This window comes from Rhinolophus sinicus, chromosome 6 (assembly GCF_057876585.1).
Source record: "Rhinolophus sinicus isolate RSI-liver-muscle chromosome 6, RSI-T2T, whole genome shotgun sequence".
NCBI lineage: Eukaryota > Metazoa > Chordata > Mammalia > Chiroptera > Rhinolophidae > Rhinolophus > Rhinolophus sinicus.
Window position 1 is genome coordinate 59373017 of NC_142506.1, and position 15485 is coordinate 59388501.

General features: G+C 39.3%; 1 long non-coding RNA gene across 2 annotated transcripts in view; it reads left to right on the forward strand.

Annotated features, from left to right (window-relative positions):
* LOC141567871 (uncharacterized) overlaps window positions 1-5640 on the forward strand; it is a 207339-nt gene extending 201699 nt beyond the window's left edge. Inside the window, exon 4 of one of the 2 annotated variants that reach the window (XR_012490810.2) lies at window positions 3681-5640. This is a non-coding gene — a long non-coding RNA (uncharacterized LOC141567871). Of the gene's footprint in view, window positions 1-393; window positions 1847-3680 lie in introns of those variants that run through there. The other variant, XR_012490808.2, reaches the window with a different exon arrangement.
* Window positions 5641-15485: the final 9845 nt, after the last annotated feature.

Below are 15485 nucleotides of genomic sequence, written 5' to 3' on the forward strand. Positions count from 1 at the left end.
ATTTGAAGCTCTGGAAAAATCCCAGAAGGTGGCTTTTCTCCCTTTTAATATAAACGTGTGACTAGACTCTCCGAGCCAACTTGATCTGTGTGCTGCTGGTGGGCACAGACCTTGAAGGCTGCTACTGTTAGCAGCAGGGTTGCCAGGCTCACCCTCTTGAGACCCAGCCAGCGACGTGGCTTTCTGTGGGACACATTTATGCACGGTACTAGAAAAACCTTTAGAATCACCTAATGAAACATATCATAATGTCAGCTTACGGTGCAAACACTTTCTCTTAGAAAAATATAATACTTATTATGGAATTGGACACTAATTTTTTTTTTGTACAATCAACATGTTACAAAGCTTTAAGATTTTAATTAAAAATTCTACCTTTGTTGTTTTCCCAAGGTTCTAGATTACTTTCCAAAATGTGCTTCCCACCTCCTGCCACCGACCCCCTGCTTCTTTCTTCGTGCTGGAGACCAGTCATGCAACCTTGGAAGGGAGAACGCTTTGAACCTGAGCGGGGCCCCTGGGGGCATGGTTGATTATTTTTGCATGGGGGCATTAAAATGCCAGACATCAGTTTTTGTCTGCTGGTGAAGATGTCTCTACATAGAAGGGGCAGACTTCAGCCCTGTTCAAAGAATGTTTGCAAGTGCAAATTATGGGAACCCAAGAGAATTAGATACATTTCTTTAAATAAACCCCCTCAAGGTTCTTCTGAAGATGGTTGTGGTTCTCTAAGAAGCAGTAAATTCTGCCTGGGGGAGAATGTGGGACCAATACCCTCCCCATCCATTCTGTAGCAAGCATCCAGCGGGGTGGGTGAGGCTGCAGGGGCAATGGCACAGATTAGGTAATACCCCGTCCCCCTTAGACTGCAGATGTGTGAACTAGTTTAAAACTTTTATTAGGGCTTTTATTAGGCTCCAATGCAGTCCCAGCCTCTTTCCAGTTGCCAACTTAGCCAGTTGCTCACAAGTTACAACAAATTAGGAATACCTAATGCGTAAGCTATTCTTGCACTTTGGGGGCAAAATCCCAAACAAATCATACTCTTCCTTATGAATCCAGTCTCCCTCTTAGAAACTGCGCTGACAGGCAGAATGACACTCCAGCCAGGGTTTCATTATGGCTTTGTAATAACAGTGCAGGGTTCAGATTTCTCAAGCACATAAAACCCAGGATCCTTTATCATTTTCTGCCTGGCCACAGAATACCCTCTCTTGTGCCTTTGATGGTTTCCCTAAGTCATTTATTCTCTTCTTTTTATTGCATGTCTTCCTTAAGTGAACTTGCGCCTTCTGTGAGTGCCAGGTTAACATGTCGGAGGCTGCTATGGGCTCTCGGTCTTCAGAATAGGTACCATCACACAGAAGATCCCTACCCTCCCTCCACTTGGGAGAAGAGCTGAGGAGGAAGGGGACGGCTCTCTTACCTCGGTGAGATCTGGCAGCCTGGACATGGCTTCAAAGTTTTATTATGTGCCAGTGAAACAAGCTTACCTGGCCGTCTAGCTCCTTCATCTGAGAAATACATTAATCTCCCCCTATTTACACTGACTTCCATAGGAGTGAACAAGCACAATGCAGAGGTTCCTTTTTTCGGTGTTAACGGTTTGCATTGAAATGTGTCCATTCAACATGCCTGGAGGTTTTTCCCTGGAAGTTTTAATCCAGGCATCAAAATGACATTGTTGTGCATTCATAGCTGCACTGAAAGAGAAGTCTTTTCAACAAATAAAACGATAAGTCAGCATAAAGTTTTAGAAAGGGAAAACTGTCAGTTGAATGATGATCATGTTATATTTGAATTTATTAAAAAGATCTTAATGCAATAGATGAGGTATATGTGGGAAGATTGCCTGCCCATAAACAATATTCCATAAATATTATCCATAAACAATATTCAAAGGTATTAACTGAGTTTAGTGTGCCTCATAGTTTGGTCTGTTTTTGCCAGTTTCTATTTGACTTCCTGCCATGAGGGTTACTTCCTGTGGTAATGGCGACAAATCAGGGAACAGTTTAAGTGTTCTCTGAAAAATTATGTAGCTGTAACTCATTTAAACCTGAATCCCTTTATTTTATAGACAAGCTTGAGACCCAGAAAAAAAATGAAATAGTTTCCCAGGGAAACCCGGGTTCAGATTCTGACTCTACCCCGTACTAGAGATTTGGCCTCGGACAAGTTGTTTAGCCTCTCCTGGACTCTGCAGCCTCAATTATGAAAAGGAGGCAATGTTAACTAAAGGTAAAGTTGTTGTGCTAGTTAAAGAAATGGAATGTTAAGTGTCTGGTACAGAATAGATGCTCGGCAAACCCTTGCTACCTTCTGAGATATAGCATTATATCAGTTTCAGATGTACATGACTTGATATATATATCATATATATATATGATGTATACTATATATATATGTTAACATCCGTCACTACATGTAGTTACAAAATAAATTTTTTTCTTATGATGAGAAATTTCAGTATCTACTCTCTCAACAACTTTCAAATATACGATACGGTATTAGCTATAGTGACTGTGATATATATTACATACCTAGGACTTAATTTATTTTATAACTGGAAGCTTGTGTCTTAGATTACCTTCACCCATTTGCCCATCCCCCTCTGCCTTCCTCTGGAAGCTACCAACTGTTCTCTGTATCTATGAGTTCATTTTGTTTGCTTGTTTTAGATGATGCCACATAGGAGATCATACAGTATTTGTCTTACTCTTTGACTTATTTCACTTAGCAAAATGCCCTCAAGTTCCATCAATGTAGCAAATGGCAAGATTTCCTTGTTCTTTATGTCTGAATAATAATAATAATAATAATAATAATTATTATTATTATTATTTTACGCACACACACATGCATACACACACACACGATACCAAAAAATGTATACACATGTTAAGAAAGGAGAAAACTGTATTAAAATTGTAATACTCAGTATATACTGATAACAAAAGATGAATACAAGTCACGTTTGACTTCTGCAACTACAAGAGGTATTCAAAGTGGCTACCATCAGTGTAATTTTAATACAGTTTTTTTCATTTCTTAAAATGTGTATACACTTTTTGACACCCTCTGTGTGCATATATATATATATATATGCCACATTTTCAATATCCATTAATCCATCAATGGACCCTTAGGTTGTTTCCATGTCTTGGCTATTATAAAAAATGCTGCAATGAACATAGGAGGGTTCTCTTCTCTCCATATCTTCTCCAACACTTGCTATTTCTTTTCTTAGTTAGGGTCTTATACCCACTTTCATTAAGTGCTCCTAGAGTGTATGTTCATACTGAAGTATTTTAAAAAACATATAAGTAAATAGTTAAGGAAAGTAACTTTCTTATGCTTGCGGCATTGGCAAGGCGGTAACCAGAGCTTTTCTACCTCTAATAAATCTCTCTCGAAAGTCAGCAGTTACCAAAGACGACTTCATGGAGTGATTAATGGAAGAAAATAACAAACTACTTGCATTTTGGATACGAAGAAGAACATCTTTACTTGTTTAGTTCTGGTTTTCATTTTCTCAGATTGTTGACTCATTGGATTTCTTCCTTTCAGAATGTGGATTTTTCAAATCCACTTATTTTATTCTCTACTCTTTTGATTATTTGGTTTTGTTGAACTTTAAGAAGCTGGTGCACATCACTATTTATTTTGCTTCCTCACAGAAAACTGACATTGGCTGATGGCGCACAGCTCTGTGCAGCCTCGTGTAGAGGCACACTCCTAACTGTGCCTCCATGGCAACCAGTGGCAGGAGCCGGGAAAAGCACGTGGGGTCTGTCATCCAGACTCAGCCTCTGCCACAGTGTGTATTTCTTATTCAATATGATGATTTGCTCGCCTGATATAACCACTGACTCTGCTTAAATTTCCAGAGAGTGACCCCAACCTATAGTGCCTATATATACGCATATACCCACACATATATATATAAAATATTTGTAGGTATGTATCTGTATATGTATATTATATATAAAATTTTGTTGCTTTGTGTGTAATTTATGTTATTCTATGTATTGTGTATGATATATGTACAAAACACACACATATCCCATATACACATATCTTTTCTGTATAGGCATAGAATACCTATATACAATTATACTGAACAGTACTTATTTCTGTGGATGGTGTCTGGGGATTGAGGTAGAGGAAGACTAATGCTTTTTGCTCTAATATTTTTACAAGTTTGTGTTAACTAATTGACTAAAGTAAGGCCCATCAGCCTTAGTCTCTGAGACTGAGGCCAGAAACTCCTTTAGCGTCCAGTATGTTTGGTCCCAGTCAATGAGAGGGTTTACGGTTGATGTTTACTTACCTTCTTGGTCCTCTTTCTCTAGTAAGATTTTACTGGCTCCGTCCACACTGTCTCCAACCCGCTATGTGTCATGATCTTCCTGTTTCACTTTATTGTCTGAGAACACTGTGGTAATTGCCAGGAGAAGGCCTAGTCATGGTGGTCCTGTTAGAAGGAACATGCTAATGTCATGTTTGCATGGGTTACTTTCAGCAAAAGAGCCAACTACCTAGTGGAACTTAAAGAACATGGTACTCAGAGGGAAGACATGAGAATATTCCACGAGTCACTGTGGAGGACGAGGACCCTAAGTCTTGGTGTGACACTGGGGTCGGAGAAGAAGGGGGTACTGTGAGGTGACTCCAAGCTAATGAGGTTACTTAAGTTTAACTTTATCTACTCTTGGGATCCATATGTATGGGTATGTGTATGTAAATTTTAACAACATAAAACTTATTTAGAGTTTTGTTTAAACATAGAAAAAAGGGTACACAATATAAGCTCATACGAAGTGGAAAAAAACAAGTTGTCAGTGAGAGACTGGTTATTCCATCTAGATTTTCCCAGCTTCAAATATAATGAAAGAAAAACAGAGCAGCTAATACTACGTTTATTTGGATAGGTGAGCTCACTGATCAGATGTCAGTTCTCAAAAGTTATCATTCAGCCTAGAAACCCAATTTAATTATTGGCAATTAATTTTCCTGCTCTGTTTTGGAAAAGATGACAATATCAGTTGTACTGACAGCCTCCTTTGAAAATGTTAAGTTTTCCTTCTGCTGGTGATTCCAGAATCATTTTCTACCATTGTTTTTGTCTTTTTTGAGGTTTTTCATGCACATAAGCAAAATGTCAAATGAAGACATGATTTAAAAAAACAATTATCAATCATAGAGTTTAAAATATACATTTTCAATCTTAATTTAAGCTCTACTTTGAAGGCCAAATTGATATTTTGGAAAAATCTAAATCCTTTGAGAGAAACAAATTTATGAAGTAGTCTAATGTGAAGTAACAAAGAAAAAAAATCATTGAGTCTCTAAAATAACACTATTCTTTTATGTCAATTTTTCTTTAACATCGACCTCTCTTTTGACTGTTTTATTGAAAATTCTACAGACAGTAGCTTATTTTTCCACCAACCTAAGCACCTGAGACTTTTGGCTGATGGATATAAGACTAATAAAATTGCCTATAAAATGTAACTTTATATCATAACTTACACAATGTTTATAGACTATATTCCAAAGTTTACTTTTTTCCAAAAGCAAACATCTCAGCGTTTATATGTGTAGATTCATTATATTACAATGGAAAGCAAAAATTAATAACCTGAATTTGAGTAATGATAATACTTGCTCTGTTGTCATCTTGTTATGTTTTGTGCATACCAATTAATAAATCTAAACAGAGGGGACATTGATCTCACTCAGCATAAAGTTTTTCTGAGCCTCACATGAAGGAAATAGAGTCATATTTTATTGGAACATATTTTATTAGCTTGATTTTCAAATGCTACAGTAAAATCGTGTGTCTGACTATACAGCCCAAAATAATATGGGATAATAATCATACTCCCTCTCGATTTATTATAGGAAATAGGAATTGGCTCACATGGTTAGAAAGGCCGAGAAGTCCCAAGATTGGCCATCTGCAAGTTGGAGACCTAGGAAAGCTTGTGGTGTCATTCAGTCTCCAAGTCCGTCTGAGACCCAGGGGAGTAGATAATATAAATCGGTCTGAGTCCAAAGGCCTGATAAGCAGGAGTGCCAGTGTCAGAGAGCAGGAGAGGATGGATGCCCCAGCTTGACCAGAGAGCAAATTCACTTTTCCTCTGCCTTGTTTATTCAGACCACCTACAGATTGGGTGATGCCCACCCACCCCGGGAAGGTGATCTTGTCTCAGTCTGCTGATTCAAATGCGAATCTCTTCCAGAAACACTCTCAGGGACAAACTCAGAAATGATGTTTTAGCAGTTATCTGGGCACCCCTTAGCCCAGTCAAGTTGACACAAAATTAACCATCACATCTTATAACGAGCACATGGCGTACTCCCACCTCTGGCTCTCTGCCTGGAGTAGTATTTTTTTCAGATATCCGTTTGGTTTACTCCTTTAATTCTTTGCTCAGTGTCACCTTCTCAGATACCCATGATCATCCTATTTAAAATGACACTCTTACCATCCAACACCTTCCATCTCTTTTATTGTAAGTCATTTTTCTCTATGGCCCTTATCACTTGTGAAATGCTCTAAATCCAATTATTTATTATGACCGTTGTCTGTCTCCTCACAACAGGTTATAATATTATTCATGATAGGAAGGACTGTGTTTTTTCCCCCCTTTCTCTTTTTCCCTGCTGTATTCCCAGTGCTTATAACCGTGTACACAGTAGCTCAATACATATTGTTGCATAAATGAATGAATACATGTAGGTGACTTTCTCCAGACATTTGTTGTATTCATCAGTCAATTCCTTAAAGATTTCTTAAAAGGGATTTTAGCATTTTATAAAAATAATAGACTTACTATAAAACCACCATCTAAACTGATGACAATGAACATTGTGATAATTTAGAGCAAAATCCCAAAGAGAGGGAGCCAGTTGTAAAATGAAGCAAATTTGCTAAAGATCATAGAATTCATCTCAACCATAAAAAAGAAAAAATCAATGAATGTGGTGTTATTCTGCCAAGTATGACAGAACCAGAGTTGTAAGTATTTGACTCATTCTGCACAAGGAAATTGATGTGGGTACTTAAACAAAAGTGATTTGTGATTCGTTACTTATCTACCAATATCACCTAGTGCGGTGTCTCAGACCCTCAAGTTTCCAGGTCATACACGAAAATGTGTTCTGGGCACTGATCTCCTTTCAATGCGATACAAACCAGGTAGAAAGCATAGCAGCTTCCCACGATGGATTTGTAATTGATCAGAGACTTGAAGGAGAAAATGGAAAGTGAGCCAAAAAAAGAGGGGCATGGAGAGGATGGCGTTCTCCTTCCCTTTCTCACGTCTGCACCTCTTTCATACTCTACCCAGTTCTACTTATCCAATGGCTCCCCTCCATGTTTGAGTCCCAAAGGGAAAACAGAATACCGTATTTGCAATTTTATTAAGAGTCTAGTTTTTTTTGTCCTTGCTGAGACGGATATTTATTGGGAAAGAAAAAGCTGAAATTGGTCTTCAAGAAAAATATTACTAATGGTAAAGTGAAATCAAGCAGTAAAAACAATGGCGAAAGGAGGGGAGAGTGGAGACCTGACATTTACAGACATCATACCCCACCTGGTAGCCCTGAACTATTGTTTAGCTTTCCCCATATTTGATTTCAATTAAGTGTCTGGAATATGTTCAGGAGGGGGAGAAATTATTGCAGTCACTTCGCTATCATGTGCCAAAATGTTGCACACGTTGCAAAAGCCATATTGCAATAGCCTTCAACAATGTCTCCACCAAAATAAAGCTGTGTGCTATGAAGTGGAGCTCCGTATGTCCAGCAAACAGTCTGTTTACATTAGACCAAATCTCAGTACCCAAAGATACTATAAAAGACACGTAGAAGCGGAGTTAAGTCCTGTTTTTCCTCAGAATATTGGGCATTAAAAATGCAGTCTGTTCTGCTTAATTCTGAGGACTGAGTCCTCTGGAATAAGATTCCACCTTTGCCTTTTTAGATTTCCGAGCTGTCCACATACTTAAATATCTTCTCTCCTCCTTTTTCCAGTATTCTTTCTACCTGTCTTCAACTCCATATCTCTCATAGAACAAGACGTTTCTACTAAAACAATGGATCGAATTTGACTAGCTCTAAGCTTTAAAGGCATTAGCTGGTTTCCCTAATAATAAAAGAAATGGGAGCTTTTACATATCACTCTAGAGGTTAGTACAAGTCAGCCCCCTACAATTACTGTTAAGTTTAGAGTATACACAGTGAGATTCATAAGAAACCAGAAAGAGATAGGAAAGTGACTCTGAGAATTCAATATCTATTTACCATCTATTATCTATCTATCATCTATCTATCGATCTATCGATCGAGCTATCTATCTATCTATCTATCTATCTATCTATCTATCTATCTATCTATCTATCTATCTGTATTTGACCTCTATAAGGCAATTTTACATATCTTATTTTATCCTTTCTACATGAATCAAACTGTTTTGTTATTAATCCTCTTTTACAGTATAGGAATGGATTTCGAGAAGGTAAATAATTAACCCAGAGTCACGTAGCTAATACATGGCAGAGATGGAATTCAAAATCAAGTCTATCTGACTTCAAGGTCAATGTCCATTCAGAAAAGGGAGCTCCCATGTGATATGGCTGTCAGCGAAGCAAGGCATGCTTGACTTTGCGGCTATCACAAGAGAAAAACCTCCTGTGGTTTGTTTTAGATCTCCACATTTTACTCCTCGCCTAGACATGGTGAACCCTACCCTGCCAAACGCTACTGGCTCAAATGCCACTTCTTCCTTCCTTTTATTTTCATAATTTCTGTTTTATTGATTTTATTCTGCTTCGTGTGAAAATTGCTTGCTTAGGAGGCTTTTCCCTCCATCAAGGGAAGGATTTCCTCTTACTCATTTTTCATTCCCTTCAGGACAAAGCCTGGTTCTGTGCACATAATACGTGAGCACTAAACATTAAAAATGAAATGGTGGCTGTGCATGAGCATGGAGAGCCAGGGCTGGGGAATCTCTGAAGTCCTGTGAGATCTATATTAGCATAAGAGATAGAAGAAACCATTTTCTTGGCATTCCAATTTAGTCTGCTCCAGCCAAACATAGAAAGCTGTCATGTGAATATTTTTGAACCTCAAAAACAATTTTGGTTTAAGTCTGGGTGTGTGTGGGGGGGATGGTGGCTCTTATATCTCCCACACCAGTCCACCCATCTCATATTAGAACATGTAATTCCAACAGTGCTGACTGTCTTAAATTTTGTGAACAGAGTGTCCTTTGGACACTGTTTGGTATACACATTGCCTCTTTAAGAAGCTTACTTGTAGCTTATAATTAAATTGAAGAATCAGCAGCTGCTGAAAAAGAAGTATAGCCTAGAGGCCATGTTTATGAGTTTCCCAGGCAAGAGGCAGTCATGTCAGAACTACTATTGTTCTGAGTCTGCCTGTGTCCAATGAAGCCTTTGCACGAATCATTTGCTTAACACTAGTCATTCAGTCATGCCACTTGACTTCAGCCCACTGTTTCCTCTTTGAACTGGCAAAAACAACTCTACAAAGAAAAACATTTCATAAGAAAAGTCACAGGCTTCTGCTTAATCAACCATAGACCAGACTCAATGACCAACGCATGGGACTGCTGCCTCCAGCAGTGGCCTGGGAAGACCACAACAAATACTTGAGCCTGTGAAAGCAGAAACTGGCTGTTCTTTTTTCTTTGTTCCTTTAATAGAATCCTTTAATACACGGTAGGTAGAAGACCAACTGTCCTGGCTTGCCTCGGACTGCCCTAGAGTTAGCACTGCAAGTCTCCTGCCGTGGGAAAGCCCTCAGTCCTGGTAGAGGGGACACAGTTGGTTACCCCAACAGCAGGTGCCTCATCAATGCTGTTCACCAAGAGACTCACATTCTGGGATCAGTTTACAAGCTAGAAAGCTTTGGAACATGGTGACCACATCACAAAGCAGTGGTGAAGTCCCAGCGAATTTATGCTAAAAAGTCGTGATGGACTCCCCAAAGGGTCCATAAATACTCTTTACTCCAGAGTTCCAATGTGGTGTGCCCAATGGTAGGTGTTGACACGCTGGTGTGCTACCAATGGGCTCCAGGTATGCTGAGAGAGTGATTCCCTCTGCCCTTGGATCGGCTGGGCAGGGCCTCCCATGCCTCCAGCCCTCAGTTCTTTTCCTCTGGCCATGGGCTATCTTATTTCTTTAGCCCAGTGAGCTCTGCAAAATCATATTTTCTATGTGGGCCATAATGAGAAAAGAGTCGGGAAGAACTGTTCAAATCCAACCCATTCGTTTTATGGATGAAGCCTAACTTAGATCATTTCTATTAAATACAGGTTTGTATCAAGCTGAGGCAAAACTCTGCTCAATTTGTCTGTTCATCTGTCTTCCAGGTGACTTAGATCACTGCCTGGGAGAGCTGATGAATTATGTAGTGAGTGGTAAGTAACAGAACTCAGAAAGCCAAATAAACTGTGCTGAAGTCTGTTGATTTGCATCAAAGGCACACAACTGGCTAGGCGAGAAAAAGAATCGACATTTATCTGGATAATATCAAGAGAAATGCCTAGGTTGTTTCACTTAATGTTGGTTTTCAGTAAACATATGCCATTTAAGTCTGAATGACCTTTAAGTTTGAGTGCCCTATCTAATGCTTCAGCTCTACCCTTGAATTGGTAACGTGTATAAAGACATAATTTCAAAAATCAAGATGTCAGAAATGTAAAGATAGCTATGTAAGAATTCTGTACTGAAAAATTCAAGTGTCCAAGACAACAGGCGTTTATTCCTTTACCTAATTATTCTGTAAAGATTAGTTCACGTTCAAAATGGAGGAAGGATGCAGAGAGAAAGGCAATATGCACGTAAACGTCGATGGCCTCAAGGGTACTAGAGTTTCAAATTCTCAGCTCCTTTTTGTTTCTCATGGGCAGTGAGTGAAGAAGGGACAGAGGCTATATATAAAGCTGGGCCTTTACACATCAGAACTTCACATCGTGCCAAACTCGAATCCTGCCCAACTTCTGCTGCTTCGATTGCTTAATACATTAGTGGACCCATTCCAGTTCCCAGTGGTTGGAGTTCCACATCACACAGTCCCTGTCACATCTGGTGCTAATTGGCACCCTTGTTGGTAGTTTCCAAAAGCAGAACAGGAAAAATAAAAAGGACTATCTTTCTATCCTTAGAAGCTAGAAGCTTAGTACAGGCAGTACTCAAGTTAACATGAGCTGTGTACTAAAATATTGTATGTAAATCAGTTGTTTAGAACCCAGAACAAATTTTTCCAATGAATTAAAGTCAGGCCTGTTGGTTAGTTCCCAGGTCAACCCAGTTTACAAAAGTCTGTCTGACCCATAACATACCCAAGAAATGGTTCCCATTTTAATAGCATAGAACCATCGCAGGTGAACCATGAAGTCAGAAGGGGTGGTGAAACCAACACTGCTTTTGGTGACAGAAGTCCAGGATGTACTCCCACCAATTGTGTGACCTTGGACAATTGCCAGAAATCTTTATAGCCCTAGGTTTCTGTAACTGAATTGGGGGGCAGGGGAAGGTAATAAAAGTTCCTTTTCACCTCTCAGTGTGTTGTTATTGACAGGGTCAAATACAATGAAATATATGAAGCCACTTGAAAAATGATTTCAGCTTGCCCTGAAATAACAGAAGCACAGATTTCCCTATGTTTCCTTCCTAAACATCAGTGAGAGGGGCCAGGGACTGTCACCTACCCACATTCCTCTTTGTGGTTCCCATTGGGGGAAGAGGTTGGGAGATTGGGAGGGGATAAAGTAGTAGGAACAGAGACTACTGAGGGGTGAGACCAAGAGGCCGGCTCCTTCAGACAGAGGACATTCTATCCCATGTGAATCCTCAAAGATTATTTCTAGCCCCGGGCTGCTTTCCGTCACCCCTGCATTTTCTTCCTAGGATTCTGGGGGTTGCCTGTTTGTTTCATTATCAACCTCTGTTGGTTCTGAGCAGCACATCTTTCTCTCAATTTTATTGAGCACTTAGCAGCCTTCTTACAGTTTCATAATTTCATTATGTGATCGTAAGAAAAGGGAAATAGAAAGTCAAAAGACTCACTCCTCTGTTCTTTCTATTTAGATTTTCACGAAGACATAAGTGAAAAATAAGGGCACACATACATAGTAACTATACATTTTTGTAATCGAAGCACAGTTATGTGTTACCTGTATTTTAAACAAGGAATACTCCACAAAATTTCATCTCAGAAATTGTTGCTGGAGCAGTGGAAAGACCAGGCTTGAACTTCTGCATGGGGACTGGGTATAAAACCAGCAAGGCAGGGCGGAGGCTGGAAAGCCTGAGAAGCAAGGTGGACTGTCTGGAGAAAGCGGGAAGAAGAGTTGTTGTGGGGTGGGACGTTGTCCTTCTCTGCTCTCCTGATGTTCCCTTCCTTCCCACAAGGGAAAAGGTACCATCAAGGGCATCAGGAATGGTGTTTACTACAATTGCAGCCCCTTCCTCACTTCTGGCCACTCCCTCTTCTGTCTTCATGAAAGTGATCCATCTTTTGAGCTGTCTTTTGTCTTTCCTGCAAGCACCTCCCATCTCCCTATACCCTCTTCCGTGATAATGCCAAATAAACTTTTTCCACCCGCTTTCTCTCTCTACATTCCCTTCAGCTACCAATAACCTCGTCCTACTCTCCTCCCTACCTCTTCTTTAGGAATCCCCATTCGCCGTGTGCAGTTCAATTTAATTTAACACATATCCATTACACTATCAGAAATGTGATGATGTTAAAACATAGTTGCTATTCATCAGGGAACTGTCACATTTGCAGAGGCACCGTGGTACACAACAGGGAATGCAGAAGTCAAGGGCTAAGAACCCAGAGGCAGGAAGGATTCATCCAAAAAGTATGTGGGTTTTTAGGTGGAGTGGGGGGCAATCAAAGATGTCATCATGGAGACTGGGTCTCAAAGGGTATTGGAGAGTTTAAAGGGGAGAGGGCCTTTTACGTAGAAGGAAGACATCTTTAAGAAAATACCAGTTTGATTATCACATGTTAGAAAAGATCACCAATGAATAAGCTGCTACTACTTCCCAGAACTCAGTCCATTATTTTTCCCCTGGACAAATGAAAGAGAACCTTCAGGCTTAAAATGAAAATCTCTAATAACATGGGAGTCACCGAGACAGATAGGTCAAGTAAGAGAAATACTCATCTCTTTCTTTCTTCCTTGCATATATAGAGGCAAGCCCTTAGAAGCCCCTAGAAGCAACCCACTAAACTGGAACTCAGAGGAAAAATAGCAAATCAAGAGTGTGTTTCAGCCACTCATGGCTCACGACCAAAGCAGCCTGCAGTCAAGGACACTGGCTCATGCTAATAAATTCTCTGCTAAAACCCCCAGTGGAAAGGTTGTAATCATGTGGTTCTGTTTAATGAAAGTATAAACAGAGGCCATCCCATTCTAATTTAGACGAGGAGAAAAGTTAGGATCTGGGGTTCTCAGGGCAGTGACTCAGACCCTGAGCCATTAACTCAAGAGGGAGCCTGTGTTGACATGTGCAAATTGGGTGTCTGTTTTGACTTGACTGGACAAAAAAACAGGCAGGTTAGGTTTTTTTTTTTAAAAAAGAAAACAATAGCCAGGATAGTCAAGAAACTGTCAAAGTGATTGTTTGACAGACGATTATTATTTCCGTTTCGCTCTGTCACTTATGTCAAGTAAATCACACCAGTTCAAGCAGATGAATTTCACATTCAATAGGCTGTTGGTGGAGTTCTACCACCCATCTCATTCGTGTGGAGATTCCAGGCTTCTCATTTGGCGCTTTCTCCTCTACTTACTAACTCATTTATTTTTAGTCCTCATTCTTGTTTTCATTTTTGTTTGCATTCCTTCTGTCTTCATTTCCTGCCATGTTTTCTTCAGCCATTCCTAAGAGAAAACAAACAAAAAAAAATGTGCACACTTTTTCTCTCCTGAAGCTAATTCTAATGCTGCTTCTAATTTTTAAGGAGTTATGTCAGAAATCAGTTCAGGAATTTACATTTCCAACTGACAGAAATATATATACATATATATGACATAATATATAATATATACATAAACACATCCACATTCAAGGAGAGAGCATTTTGACAGTTCTTAAACAAATTCCCAGCTTGATTTTTATTTGTACAGAATGGCTATAGGTAAATTGCTGACCCTTTTCTAGGAATCAAAAAAGTCAGGCTTATTATTATTTCTCATTTGGTTTCCCTGAGTTCCTATTTCTTTATACATGTTTAATGTCAATTTTGGCTTCACTATAAACCTACTCTTGAATATCACAGTTAAAGGCAATCTTTCCTATACATTGAGAAATAACTAATTGCACAGATGAGATTTCTCAGGGCCTCTCCTTCCTGTAGATAGCTATAAGGTATGATAATATTAAAGACCTAAATGTCACTATTTCATGCCTTCTTATGCTAACATAGTCCCCTAGATGCATAGAAATTCTCCCTCTACAGGACATCTTGCCTTTCAGTCTACATGCTACAAATTAGTCGAATCTCATGATACTGGGCACAACAGTTCTTCTTCCTTTTTTTTTTTTTTTTTTTTCTGTTTTAAGATTTTTACTAAAAATATAGTTAACATACAATATTATATTAGTTTCATGGATACACCATAGTTATTAAACCTTTACGTACCTAAAGAAGTGATCACCATGATAAATCCAGCAACCATCTGGCACTGTACCACGCTATCACAATATTATTGACTACATTCCCTGTGCTGTACATTACATCGCCATGACTTGTTTTATACCTGGAAATTTGAACCTCTTATTCCCCTTCACTTTTTCCTCCCTTTTTAAAATTTTCAATTACAGTTGACATTCAACATTATTTTAAATTAATTTCAGGTGTACAGCATAGTGGTTAGACACTTACATAATTTAACAAGTGATCCCCCTGACTAGTCTAGTACCCACCTGGCACTGTACATGGTAATTACCATATCATTGACTATATTCCCTATGCTTTACTTTATATCGCCATAACTATTTTGTAGCTACCAATTTGCACTTCTTAATCCCTTCACCTTTTTCACCCTACCCCCCCAACCCTCTCCCATCTATCACCCCAATAAATATAGCACCCATCTGACACCATACATAGTTATTACAATATTATTGACTATATTCCTCATGCTATACCCTACATCCCCATAACTACTTTGTAACAACCAATTTGTACTTAATCCCTTCCCCTTTTTTACTCACCCTCAACCCTCCTCCCATCTGGCAACCATCAAAATGTTTTCTGTATCTATGAGTTTGTTTCTGGTTTGTTTGTTTATTCTGTTCTTTAGCTCCCACATACAAGTGAAACCACATTGCATCTGTCTTTCTCTGTCTGACACTCCACTCAGCACTATACCCTCCAGGTCCATCCATGCCACCACAGATGGCAAGAACCCATTCCTTTCCATGGCC